Source organism: Leuciscus leuciscus (genome assembly GCF_965113295.1).
Source record: "Leuciscus leuciscus genome assembly, chromosome: 20".
In the NCBI taxonomy this organism is placed as follows: Eukaryota; Metazoa; Chordata; class Actinopteri; order Cypriniformes; family Leuciscidae; genus Leuciscus; species Leuciscus leuciscus.
In genome coordinates, this window is record NC_138744.1 from 28417731 (window position 1) to 28431182 (window position 13452).

Consider the following 13452-nt stretch of genomic DNA (forward strand, 5'->3'; position numbering starts at 1 on the left):
GAACTTTTATAGGTGGCGCTATCGAGCCATTTTGCCCCGCCCAATTCTGAAACCTATATCAGATGTAAATTTTCGCCAGTTCTGACGCGTGTGCAAAGTTTCGTGAGTTTTCGAGCATGTTTAGGCCCTCAAAAATGTGATTAAATGCGGAGAAGAATAATAATAATAATAATAATAAACAGAGCAATTCCAAGAGGGTCCTCACACCATCGGTGCTCGGGCCCTAAAAAGAGCAACTTTCACATTTATTCTCTGACTGATCACATATGTGACAGGTGTCATAGAACAGTATCTGAACAGAGTTTACTGAATAACACACATGAAGTTAGCAGGTGAGTCTCTGGATTGTATATCGTGATGGTGATACATGGCATGTGAATGATAAGTCTTTTCTTGTTGCAGGTAGTAAAGAGAAATGGCTAAAATGGTAGAAATGGCCTGAAGTCTGGCAGATGATGACACACAGCAGACTGAAGAAGTCGAAGGACAGGTCAGTTCGATGCACAGGTAAGTAGTCAGGTACAAGTTCAGTGTAGAATTACGAGACCAGACGCTGATGAGTGTGAGAATGAGGCTTAAATGGAGTGGTGAATGATAGGTGAATGATAGCAGGTGTGGATGATTGAGGATGGATTGCAGGATTATGCAAGTGTAGTGTTCCTGAGGTTACGGGTCTGGTTACTGAGATTGTGACAACAGGTTGAGTGTCTCTAATATTTGTTCTGGCTCTTGGTTCATTAGAATCTGTTCAAATGGGAAGACATGCGCTGCGCGCTGCGTCTTGACATTGAGCACACCTGTGCGGAGCAATCACTGAAGCGTGTTAGGATCTAGTGGCTTTATAAAAGCATGTCTAATGGCGCTTTTCCACTACACAGTACCAGCTCGCCTCGGCTCGGCTCGGCTCGACTCGACTCGGCTCTGTTTGGTTTTCCACTGTGTAAAAGTTGTACCTGTACCTGCTTCCATGTACTTTTTTTCGTACCACCTCCGGCGCGGTTCTGAGCGAGCTGAGGCGAGCTGAGGCGATACTAAAATGTGACGTGAAAACACAGCAGACTGCTGATTGGTCAGAGAGAATCGTCACTATTCACTGCGTCATCATTGCACGCGCCAGACGGAGTATCCTGAATAAAAAACAGCAAAAACAAAAACAAAAACATCCAAAAACAGCATACACTCGATTTCCTCCATTGTCCTGTGTGTGTGGGTAGCGGGTGTGTCTCGCGCGTCTCGCGTAAAAGATTAAGTCACGGCAGTTTCCTGCGGCGTCGCTATGACGACCAGGTACTATTGTGGAGGTACTATCTGCAATGGAAAACGGAGCGAAAAGCGAGCCGAGCCGAGCCGAGCTGAGTCGAGTCGAGTCGAGTTGAGCTGGTACTGGTAATGGAAAAGCGCCATAAGTGTGGTGGTGTCATTCTTCTACGTGTGTTCATGTTCTGTGGGCAGAAAAGGTCTATCTACTTCTATTTTCTGATGCTAATAATGTACTTGTTATTAGGGGTGTATTAGAGGTGGCGAGTACAGTTAGCATTAAGCCTACATAGAGTAAGTATTTATATGTTTTTTTTTCCCATAATCTTGATGGAATTTATGAACTTTAATCATGTTCTTACCACATTTGTATTTTGCTAGCTGCTAGCTGCTGTTTCATATGCCTGTTTTCTAGGCCTACTGCTGTTTCACAGTCCTGTTCTTACGCCTGGATGTTTCAGACGGCTGTGGACGGGCTGTTTTTAACCGCTGATTTAGTGTTTTAGGACAATTCTGTCCTGTGGATTCGTTTGATATATCTGTGATGAGAAGTGACATTTTTGTCCTTGTGTTTATAAATTAAACCAATAGGTCTGTATTCTGGTTCACTGAGGTAAAGCGGTTGGAAAGATTTGAAATATTATTAATTGTGATTAAATTTTTTTTTGAAGTTAGACTGTTGTTTATTTTTCTCTTTTTTTGTTTTTGTTTCTTTTGTTGTTGTTTGGTTTCTTTTTGGTATTTTCGTATTGTTTTTCTCTTTTTGGTTGTCACTTGCTTTAAGAGTGTTCATGCACTGATTTGATGTGTGATTTGTACTTCATGTTGGATTAATTATAGTGTCGTATTGACTGTGGGTATTTAATTGGTAAACTGTCAAGTGGTACATTTTTTGAAAGCTTTTCGTGAAAAAAAAAAATATATATATATATATATATTTATACATTTATATTGTTTGGAAGTCACATCTCTGCCTTTTAATTCAATTCGAACCAGCAGGCTTCTTCATATTATTATAATCACATTTGGTTTAATCTTGGTATTTTTACTTTATTTCCCTGGGTGGTGAAATAATCTAGGTGGTGTAGTCGGGTTTCCTTAATACTTTTAGCCAAAGGTTACACATACATACATTCATTCCTCAAAAACTTTACAATAATGGATAACAGTCCCATTTCTGAAAAAGCTTAATTTGTGATCAAGAGTAGGTTTAAGGTTCATCTGCACACTGGGTTTTGATGAGTTCAGAGGATATTTTGTAAATAATTTGAAGCACAGTCAATCCTGTCGAACACACGAGGGTTAAAACACCTGTAGCAGTATTAATCAAAATGCTGTCTGTGTCTGTTGTTTTCTCAGCCACTGAAGCACATTGATCATCACATTTTCACCTCAGTTGGCCCAGAGCAGCTTCTTGTCTCTACAGGTTCACTTCCTGAAGCTGTTGTGTATTGAAAACGTGTGTCTATAAATATAGGCCACAGGAAGCATGGCAACACTCACATCTTCACATGTGCGACCTCCCTCTTCCTCTCGCCTGCCACCCAGTTGGAACAGTCAACGCAACGTGACTCTTTCAAATGGCAGAAGTACATTTATAATGTGTCAGAGCACTCAACATACACAATGCTGCTGTGAAAGAGTCATGGGGGGTTGTGATTATGACAATTAGTTCAGTTCCGTTAAGTTCAGTCAGTGGAGTCTGTTTTTAACACTAAGGGCCCTATTTTAACGATCTGAAACGCAAGTGTCAAGCGCAAAGCGCAAGTAACTTTGTGGGCGGGTCTCGGCGCTGTTGCTATTTTCCCGGCGAGATAAATGACTCTTGCGCCAGGCGCAAATCTAAAAGGGGTTGGTCTGAAGTAGCTTCATTATTCATAGGTGTGGTTTGGGCGTAACGTGAAATAAACCAATCAGAGCGTCATCTCACATTCCCTTTAAGAGAAGACACGCTTTTTCCATAGCGGATTGCTATTGTAACGGCGGATTTGCCAGGCGCGCGCCAGGAGCGGTTCACAGCCAAGGAGAGCAACGCTCTCGTCACGGCCATAAAAGAGAGAAGTTACATTGAAATGGAGAAACCCACCCAAATTAACTTCGGTTAAACAGGCGTATGATAATTTGGGTAAATGTGTAAGCTAGATGTATGCTTTTATAATAAATTGTCTATCTATCTATCTATCTATCTATCTATCTATCTATCTATCTATCTATCTATCTATCTATCTATCTATCTATCTATCTATCTATCTATCTATCTATCTATCTATCTATCTATCTATCGTTCGTAATAATGTATGATTTGCAAAAATGAAAACTGCTGCTTCTGTGTAGATGAGAGAACCAAAGTGCGCGTTGTGCACACGCTACATTGATTATGGCCAAGCATGCGCCCTTAAAATAGGATATGAATAACATGCGCAACGCGCCACTGACTTTAAACTATTTTTTCCTGGTTCGTGGCGCAATTGTTTTCTAAACCTGCAAAATAGCATGAAGGAACGTTTGCGCCGGAACACGCCTCCTCTTTGCGCTGAACCGCCCCCGGGAGCGCAAGTGTATTTCCTAACTTACCGACGTGCTTCTGTGGAGGGAAAAGTCCGCTTTGCGCCGGTGCAAAATAGGAATGATACATGCGTCGGTGTACAAAGTCACTTGCGCTGGGTGCAAAATAGGGCCCTAAATCTCTTTAATGTGACGATTCTGGATTAGTTAAAGGGTTAGTTCACCCGAAAATGAAAATTCTGTCATCACAGATATATGTCATTAAAAACTGTTATGTCCAAGGACGTATTGTTTTTCTCTTGTGAATGCTTGTCATTGCTGTGATTTTTTTGTGTATTGTTGCTTTTGCAATTTCCCTCTGTTTTCTCTCTCTTCTGATGCTCTTCGGGTGCTGATTGTAGACACCAGCACCTTATTTACTGATGGTCATCTGGCACTCCATTCATTGGTTCCTGCAAGAAGAGGGCCAGCAATAAAAGCATCCTAAAGCCACACAACAAGGAGCCATTTTCTTTGTAATTTATCTTTTTTCTCCTGTTTTTCTAAGTGAGACAGGGAAGTTTTGCTGTTTTTCTTTTCATTTTCTTTTTGTTATAGGTAATTTAGAAGATTAAAATTTAGTTAGAACCTTTTTGTTTATTATTTTGGCCTTGCCCCTCCTGAAGCTTTTGTTTCCCTCTTTTTCCTGTTTTAATAAATTACGCTTCAGTTTGACCTTTGGTTGGCAGTGTTCTTTCTTGACCTGGGGTTGGAGATGAGAATTTCCCCATGGTCTCTCTCATCTTTTATTACATTTTCCCTTAACCCCGAGACGTAAAAAGGGGATATCGTAACACAAACCAATAAGACTTTTGTTCATCTTTGAAACACAAATGAAGATATGTTTAATGAAACCTCAGAGATTTCTGTCCCTCCACTGAAAGTCTATTCAACCAAAATGGAAGCAAAACTGTACTCATTAGTTCTTATACTTGAGCGTCTGTTTACCATATTTGAGTGTATTACTTTGCTGATCAAAGTTTTTATAATAAAAGCCTAAATTAAATCAGTTCATCATATAAGCCGATCGTATCTTTTTATGAACGTTATGAATCATCACAGTTTTGGGTGAATAAACTTTCATTGGAAGTACAGAATTTCAAATCAAATTTCACTAAAATATCTTCATTTGTGTTTCGAAGATGAACAAATGACCTATGGATTTGGAACAACATGAAGGTCAGTAACTCTTGACATCATTTTCATTTCTGGGTGAATTATCCCTTTTATATTGCAGGGGCTCTTATTTTTCCTGACATCAGTTGAACATATATTCTGAATCAATATTCGGGAGAGATGCGGCTCCATCAAAGGCACCATGTCCTCTTGTTACCTGTTTCTACGGCAGACAGAGAAAAGTGGGCAATGGATAACCCAACATCACATGATTCCTAAACAACTTCCCAAGATCCCCGTGTTGAGGTGAGTTAAAGTTGTTTGAGAACATGATCAGAGGGCGTTTAGCGATATATATTTGCTCAAATCTGTTAGGCTGAGAAGAGTTTTTGAAGTCAAGCAGAAGTGTTTTGCCCAATCTTATCGGTCTGAAAAGCTACTGTAGTATTCCAAGGAGCTCTGCTGTTCATTACACATTTTGATGGCTTAAGTGCTTTATCACAGAACCGGCAGCACAGACTCTCTCGTCTCGGTTCCAGATTAACAACTTCCAACGATATCTTCACATTCTTCATAATGCAGTCCGGCCTCAGGATCAGTGGTAGCGGTAATCTAACCGTCTCCATTGACTTTGCATTGCGAGAAGCTGCCTCCTTGTCATTTCTGATTTATAACAAAAAAACAAAACAATGTCTAAAAGCTGCTATGTGACAAGGTGTACAGCAAATAAGCTAAAAAAAACAGAAATACGTTTTTATAAGCTGTCGACCCCAAAAAACAAGCGTTTAAGGACACAAAAGTGGATATAGGCTGGAATGATTGGGTAAATTGTGGGACCCTGACACTCAGTATGCACTAAAAATACACTATGTGTGCAGTCAACATTTTGTCACTGGTAAGTCAAATATCCAAATGTCAGTTTTATACGTTATATATCTGTAAGATAAGCTATCCCTTTCGCCGATTCCGTTCCCCTCCAGTGGACGCAGGTCTCAGAGTAATATGACACGTTGCGCTCGGTCTCAATTTGCCTGTATCCACTTTTGTGTCCTTAAACACTGTTTTTTTGGTGTCGACAGCTTATAAAAACGTATTTCTGTTTTTTTGTTGGTTTTTAAAAAACATTTTTTTAGCTTGTTTACTGTACACCTTGCCTCACAGCAGCTTTTAGACATTGTTTTGTTTTTTGTTATAAGTCAGAAATGACGAGGAGGCAGCTTCTCGCAATGCAAAGTCAATGGAGATTGCAGAGGGTTGGATTTTTTTTTTGCCTATATATGCTTTGGGCAGGAATTTATTAAAAGGGATATCGTGACATGTACATTCACTGAAGAAAAGCAAAACTACAATCCAGCCGTTTCAGGGAGAAACAGTGCTTACTGATAGAGAATAACTCCATCATTCTTTGTGCTTTGCAGACCTTTTTCATGCTCAAACAGCAACATTACACACTTTCAATTGAAAGTTGAAAATGTAAAAAATAAAAACCTTAATAGGACCCCTTTAATAAAACTGCACCCATCAGACTTATGATTACACTGAAGAAATTCAATCAAGTCTATAAGCTCGGCCATATCAGAATGTGTCCGGTTGGTTTCCTGCTGCTGAATCTGAGCTATTCCAGCATGTCAGCGGCCTGTCTGATGAGCTGCAGCTCAGAGCGAGTGAAATTGCTTGAAAGGCTCTGTTAATGTTGTAGCTCTTCTGGAGGGCCGTATCTCTGTCTTGCAGAAAGAAGATGTAATCACATGGGCCACGCTTCCACCGCTGTCTGCCGTGTGTTGGCTTATTTTAAGATATTGGTTTGGCTGTGCAAATGACAAGGGTTTATACCCATGCAGCGGTTGCTTAGCAACCGTCAGAAAGGTAATTTTCAGCTAGCAAGGTTTTTTTTTCTTCTTTTCTTTCTTTTTTTTCTTTCTCTTTCTCATTAATTTAATACATCCATGTGCTGTTTCTTTTGGAGTCATTTTGGATTACCAGCAAAGCCTGTGATCTAGGAATAGAAAATAACACAGAATAATGATCTGATTATTAAAATCAAATTAGTTATTAGGATTATAATGACTAGATTGTATTATGGTATGTGGTCAGTGTCCACTCGACAGTGATGATGGGAACTGGATCACTGCTTTCTTACGGCTCGTCCCTGTCTTTCTGAAAAACTGCTAAAGGAATGCTTAATGTGCCTCCCTACATGCCATAACATCTGAAAGAGAAGGCCTTAGAGAGTATTATCTTTGAAAATAAGTTGAAATAGGCCTTTGAATTTGGTTAAGTGCTGAATATCACACATTTGTGATTTCTTATTGATGAGTTAAGCCAGTTAAATTCCCCTTTTTCTCTCCCCGTAAAGCACAATAAAAGCCGTTCAGAAGTGTTCCTGATCAGGAACTCCATTAAATACACATACATTCACTGTATATATATCTTTTTTTTTTTTTTTTACATTCACCGCACATGACAAAGGGACGTTAGAGCATAATGAGAATTAGCATTTGAAATGGCGGCTTTATGTTTGCAGGCTAAAATACAGGCAAAGTGCAGAATCAAGTGGTACTCCCTGATAAGTGTCTCATCCTGAGATTAAAAGAGTACAATTTCCTCATGAATATATTAACATTTTATGAGCGAAATCAGGCTACAGCAATCTCCTCTGCATAAATAATGTGCAAGCATAATAATACTGCCTAGCAGGAGGCCTCTCTTGACATGTCAAATTGAATGAGTGTGTGTGTGTGTGTGCGTGTGTGTGTGTGTGTGCGTGTGTGTGTGTGCGTGCGTGCGCGCGTGTGTGTGTGTGTGTGTGTGTGTGTGTGTGTGTGTGTGTGTGTGTGTGTGTGTGTGTTTCATAGACAAAATTAATCTTTCTTGTTTATCTTTTCTTGACGTCACTCTCACACTGAAATGATGTCCTGTAACAGTGAGCTGCCAGCCATAAAACCACTGATAGTTTTTAATGTATCACATTTAGTGTTCATAATACTAGAAGCTATTCATTGAGAAACACTATCATTTTATGCCTGACAAGAATAAATAAACATGATGAAGTAGGTCATATAACAGTCTGCAATGTGAAGAGATTGTGACCAAATTCTTTAATCAACTTTAATGTGTAATGCAGGATGTGCACAAATATATAATGCATAAATAATACCCCACATGCTCCAACAAGCATACTGTGGAGCTACCTAATGTAAAAATAAACTTTAGCATTAGACATTAAAGGTGCTGCATGTAAGTGTTTATTTAAAAAAAAATGTAACTGTACTAATGCAAAAAAAAAACACACAATATGTTTGCAGATATTTAGGAAACATGCTGAGTTCACATACTCTCTTTCTCTGAAAAACAATGCCAGTTATTTTACTTTGAAATGTGCGCCCCGTGTCGGAATGTCTGTTTTTGTTTTGGTCTGTGCGATATCGCACGTTGCCAATTTACCCAATAGTATTTCGCCATCACAGGTTGCCAGTTGGCGGAAAACACAGCATATTGCAGCCATGGAAGCCAGCGAACAAACTGGTTCAGAGATCGCAGATTCTACCCGACCTAAAAAGCCTCTACCCATCTAAAAATCTCTATGAACGGGAGCTTATTAAAACGCGATATCAACTCATAAATCAATAAATCAACTTACATTGATTCAGTAAGTCATCTTACTGACCTTAGTAAGATCTCACTCTCAGATCTCAGACTGAGATCTCAGTCTCATCTCCTCGCATTCCATTGTACTCGTTCCTGTTGCGTGTCCTCAATCTGGCAACCCGCGTGAGCGTCGAGTCTGATCAGGATGGGGCGGGGGAAACAACTCTCTCCAATATTTTGAATTTGGACTGCAGTACCCATTTCAACCGCTAGCTGTCAATCTCACATACTGCACCAAAAAAAATGTGTGTAATTACAGTATAATCCAGGTTAATAATTGCAACCTTCACAGTAATTTCACAGTAGGATCAAATGTTTACTATTGTATTGTTAAAAAGCTTGTTTTTACTGTGGGTTTACAGTATTGTAAAACATTTTTTATTTTTTTTTATGGGGTAATGGGGGGACTGGTTGTCTCCCTCTGTAGTTTTGGTTTGAACATTGGGGGGTTGAAGTGTGAACTGTTTAACAGGGTCCCAGGGCATATGCTCCCTTGTGAGGTCTATTTATTTGTTTGTTTTTTTGCAAAATGGTCCGAAACATACAAATTAGTTAATAACATAACTGCAATAAAGTAGCCTATTAACAATCACTTGTTTACAAAGTGTAATGGGATTAGGTTTTTTCTAATATCTATCATTATTAGCAGAGCAGATTTTACACATGGGGAAAACAAATTGTTTAGTCGATAATTAAATCTCCTTCTAACTTGTGCTCAGCCTTAAAGTAAACATTGTTTAACTATAGCATTTGTTACAATAAGGATTTTATCACAAGTATGACTATTGATGGCTCCTCATTATGCTTAGGCCACTGCTAACTTTTTTCTTTCTTTTTTTATCTATAGCATTTGTTATGAAAAACAGCAACCTACGCATTTAGAAACTATAGCTACAACATGCCACAGTTGTAATATAAATCTTTAGTGAAAATTCCCTTAACAGAGATTATCATTATAAATTCTACATCTAGTCAAAATTTACCTCAATAAATACAATAGAAAAAGCTTTCTATAATTTATGTCGGTGCAGGCTGTTTTCCCCTTTTTTAATCAGTCTTTTTAGTGGCTGTTTTAGATCATGTTTGACTTTCTCTGAAGCGTTTTACTACATTCTCAATATAATTCAAATGGGTTGCACATTTTATCATCAGCGTCGCATAGGAACAGCTCGTGCAAATTTGATCACACTTTTGGAGCGCGCTGGTGAACGCGTCTACGGTGATTGGCGCGCCACTCATGCATAATTAAACAATTGGGCTTCAGTCACAGTCATATTGCGCAGATAATTGATCCGTTCGGTTTGTACAGCTTATAAAAGCTCAGAGCACGTGATGTATACAATTAATTAATAGCCTGATTATATGTTTCGGTGTGCGTTCAGAGTACCAGCAACATGTGAGAAGCGCCGGTACGCAAGAAAAAGTGAGAGTACGCTAGAGCTCCAGCGAGGAGGAGCGAATGTAATTTGGGCCTAATGGGTGGAGCTACAATATACAACCACACCCTAACCCTAACCCTACCCACAACTCTATAGGCTGGTTCAACTTGAACCGGCGCTGAACAAACAGATCAGTTAATGACATCAAATGACATTGATGTCATTCACCGATCGGTCTGTGCAGCGCCGGTTCAAGTCGAACAAGCCTTATCCCTCCACCCCCTTAGAGCTCCAAAGAGGAGGAGCTGGAGGACTGATCCCACCCCAATGGAGCTCCAGAGAGGAGGAGCTGGACTGATCCCACCCCAATGGAGCTCCAGAGAGGAGGAGCTGGACTAATCCCACCCCCTTAGAGCTTAAAAGAGGAGGAGCTGGACTAATCCCACCCCCTTAGAGCTCCAGCGAGGAGGAGCTGGTCGTTATTTGACTCTGCAGTGACGAAATCACTCCACTTGACGAAATCACGCTGAAGAAGTCTCATTCAGAACACATTGCGACATTCGGCATCAGTTCACGTGTGCCAGATGTTGGTGAGTAGTTGTGAATATGCTGTTCTAATGTTTGATAAAAAGTATTTTCTGTTTGTCGTTACTAATCAGATTAGCTCCCTCATGTTCAGTCATTGCATTATATCTGTCATCTCCACTGCGGCTTTGCGTTGCATTGCTTTCTAAATCAACACGCCTTGCTAATAGGGTGATTAAACACTGTCTGTCACGTGACGTGCTATAGACCTTCAATCAGTTAATCATATCAGGTTCAAAGTAGTAGTAACCACCAGTGTAGTTCCAAAGTGGTATTTATAGTAGAAGCACAGTAAAAACAACACCATGCTTTTACCACAATAACCTTAGTTTTACTGTGATAGATGTAGTAAAAGGACAGTAACCTCAAAACGTACCATGCTTTTACCACAGTATGGTAGTTTTATTGTGATATTTGTTGTAAATGCACAGTAACCACAACACTTACCATGCTTTTAGTGCCTTTTAATGTAAAATCCAAAAATTCTACTGTAAATCTGTACTTTCCCCTAAATATAATCCTATATATTATATATTATGATATTTTCTTTTCTCTTTTTTTCAGATGAAAAGACCAAAAGGGCCTTTCGGACTCAGTCAGACCATTCTTGTTTGTAGAGAAGACAGAAAGCTGCAATGGTATGTATGCGTTGGTTTTAACCCTTTAACGAACATTTCATCAAGCATTTGTTGTTTCTTAAACTTTTTCTTACAAACCCCATAGCCCAACCAGTAAGAACATAGTCTCTTTTTTTAACAAGTTGTCAAATTCATATGATACTCGTACATAATCCTGCAGCTTTTACTCCTACTGTTTCTTGGAAAGTAGTCGGATGTCCCACACACTCTCAGAAAGTTTATATTAATTCCATTGTATTCCTTAAAATTATTACAAATTGGGCCCTGTCTGTTCATGTTCCAATTATACATGATGTCTCTCCACACCTCATAACCTACCTCTGTTTGCAAGAGTGGGAATGCTCATTTGACTTATCACATGACATCATATATTTGATTATGCTTATTGATAGAGGTTTGTTCACTACTAAAGATGTGAGTAGAAGGATAAACTCATGTAGCATATTAACAAATATTGCTGAGGTGAGGTTTATACATTGTAGTGTAGACTGGTGGATGGCAGAAGAAGGATTGTGAAATTAAATCATAACCAGGTTTGTATCTCCAGTCACAGAGAAATGGAGATGCTCCTTCTCATTCGTGGTTATGGATTCATTGACTCTGACGACCTCAGCTTTATACATTTATTTATTGCTTTTCTTTATAAAAATGTTATGATGAAGTCTGAGTTAGATCGATTGAAAACAAGCAGTAATAAATTATTAAATCTACGGTATCCAATGTTTATTTTTTATGACGTTAAGAACTGTTTGCACGGATCCTCTTGAACTCTCATTTATTCCCATGCTTTGATCTCCAGACACCATCACTATTCTTTCAGTTGATAATTTGTGCAAATGTCTTGCATAGAGAATCACTCAATAGGAGCTGCAGGCTGATGGCCTGTGAGTGTTTCTTCTCCACCAGCTTCAAATGGAAAACAAGCTATTAAGCCAGAGAACATTTCCATTTAACAAAAGAGATCTTCAGTAACCTTGGACAGGACTCATGTGAAGATCAGTGAGAGAACACACAAACACTCTTTTAAAGGCTCTAAACACAGTTATCTGCTCGTATAGTGCCCCATTCTCTTTCTCTGTTGTTATGCCGTTCCCCTGGGCACAGTAAATATATGCACCCTATATGAAGAGTTCGGCTGAGTGAGTGCATCAGCGATATTGTAAAGGTTTTACAGGAACCTTGATCCAATTGTTGGCATAATGCCTCATCTCTATAAAACCAACAGTTGATGAGGTAATGTAAAGGGTAATTCAGGGAAAGGCTGGACATCCAATATTGATCAGAACATCAGAGTGCGTCTGTGTGTGTATACACACACACACACACACACACACACACACACACACACACACACACACACACACACACACACACACACACACACACACACACACACACACACACACACACACACAGAGGAACATGGCTGTTCTGGTCAACATTACGGCCGCAACACAAAATGTTCTATTCTTGATGTAGACACCATTCCTTGCATGGAAAAGGGCGTTATCTGCATGGCAGGAGACTTTAATAATCATTTGTATTACATTAAAATAATATTAATCCAGAACCACCAAAGGAGGGAGAGCATTTTCACATTTGGCTCCAAAACTCTGGAATAGTCTTCCTGATACTGTTCGTTGCTCAGACTCACTCTCCCAGTTTAAAACTAGATTAAAGTCGCATCTCTTCAGCCAGGCATTCATATAATCTTACAGTTCAAACTACAATCCGGCCTCTAGCTCATAAATGCCAGAGGAGAACTGGCCCCCGACTGAGCCTGGGTTCTCCCAAGGTTTTTTTTCTCCATTAGGTCACCTGATGGAGTTTTAGGACACCATTAGGTCACTTGATGGAGTTTTTCGGTTCCTTGCCACTGTTGCCTTTGGCTTGCTCAGTTGGGGATATTTTGGGGATATTTAATTAAATTTTATCAATCAATAAATTCCTCTTGAAACAAACTTTGTTGTATTATTTTAATTTAATACTGTGAAGCTGCTTTGATACAATCTGTATTGTGAAAAGCGCTATACAAATATACTTGACTTGACATTAATAAAGCTTAATGTATTCATTCTGTAGCAGAAACGTATAGAATAGCAAATAATACAACACTTAGTATGCAGGATTCAGTGGACTGATCTGGCAATGGTTCCCAAACATTCAGGCCTGGAAATCTCATGTAAAATCTTTTAAAAATAATCTAAATTTCTCTAGCTACTATATGCTCAGCTCTAGAAATCACTCTTATCAGTGTGATGGCTATACAATTATTTTAAACATGA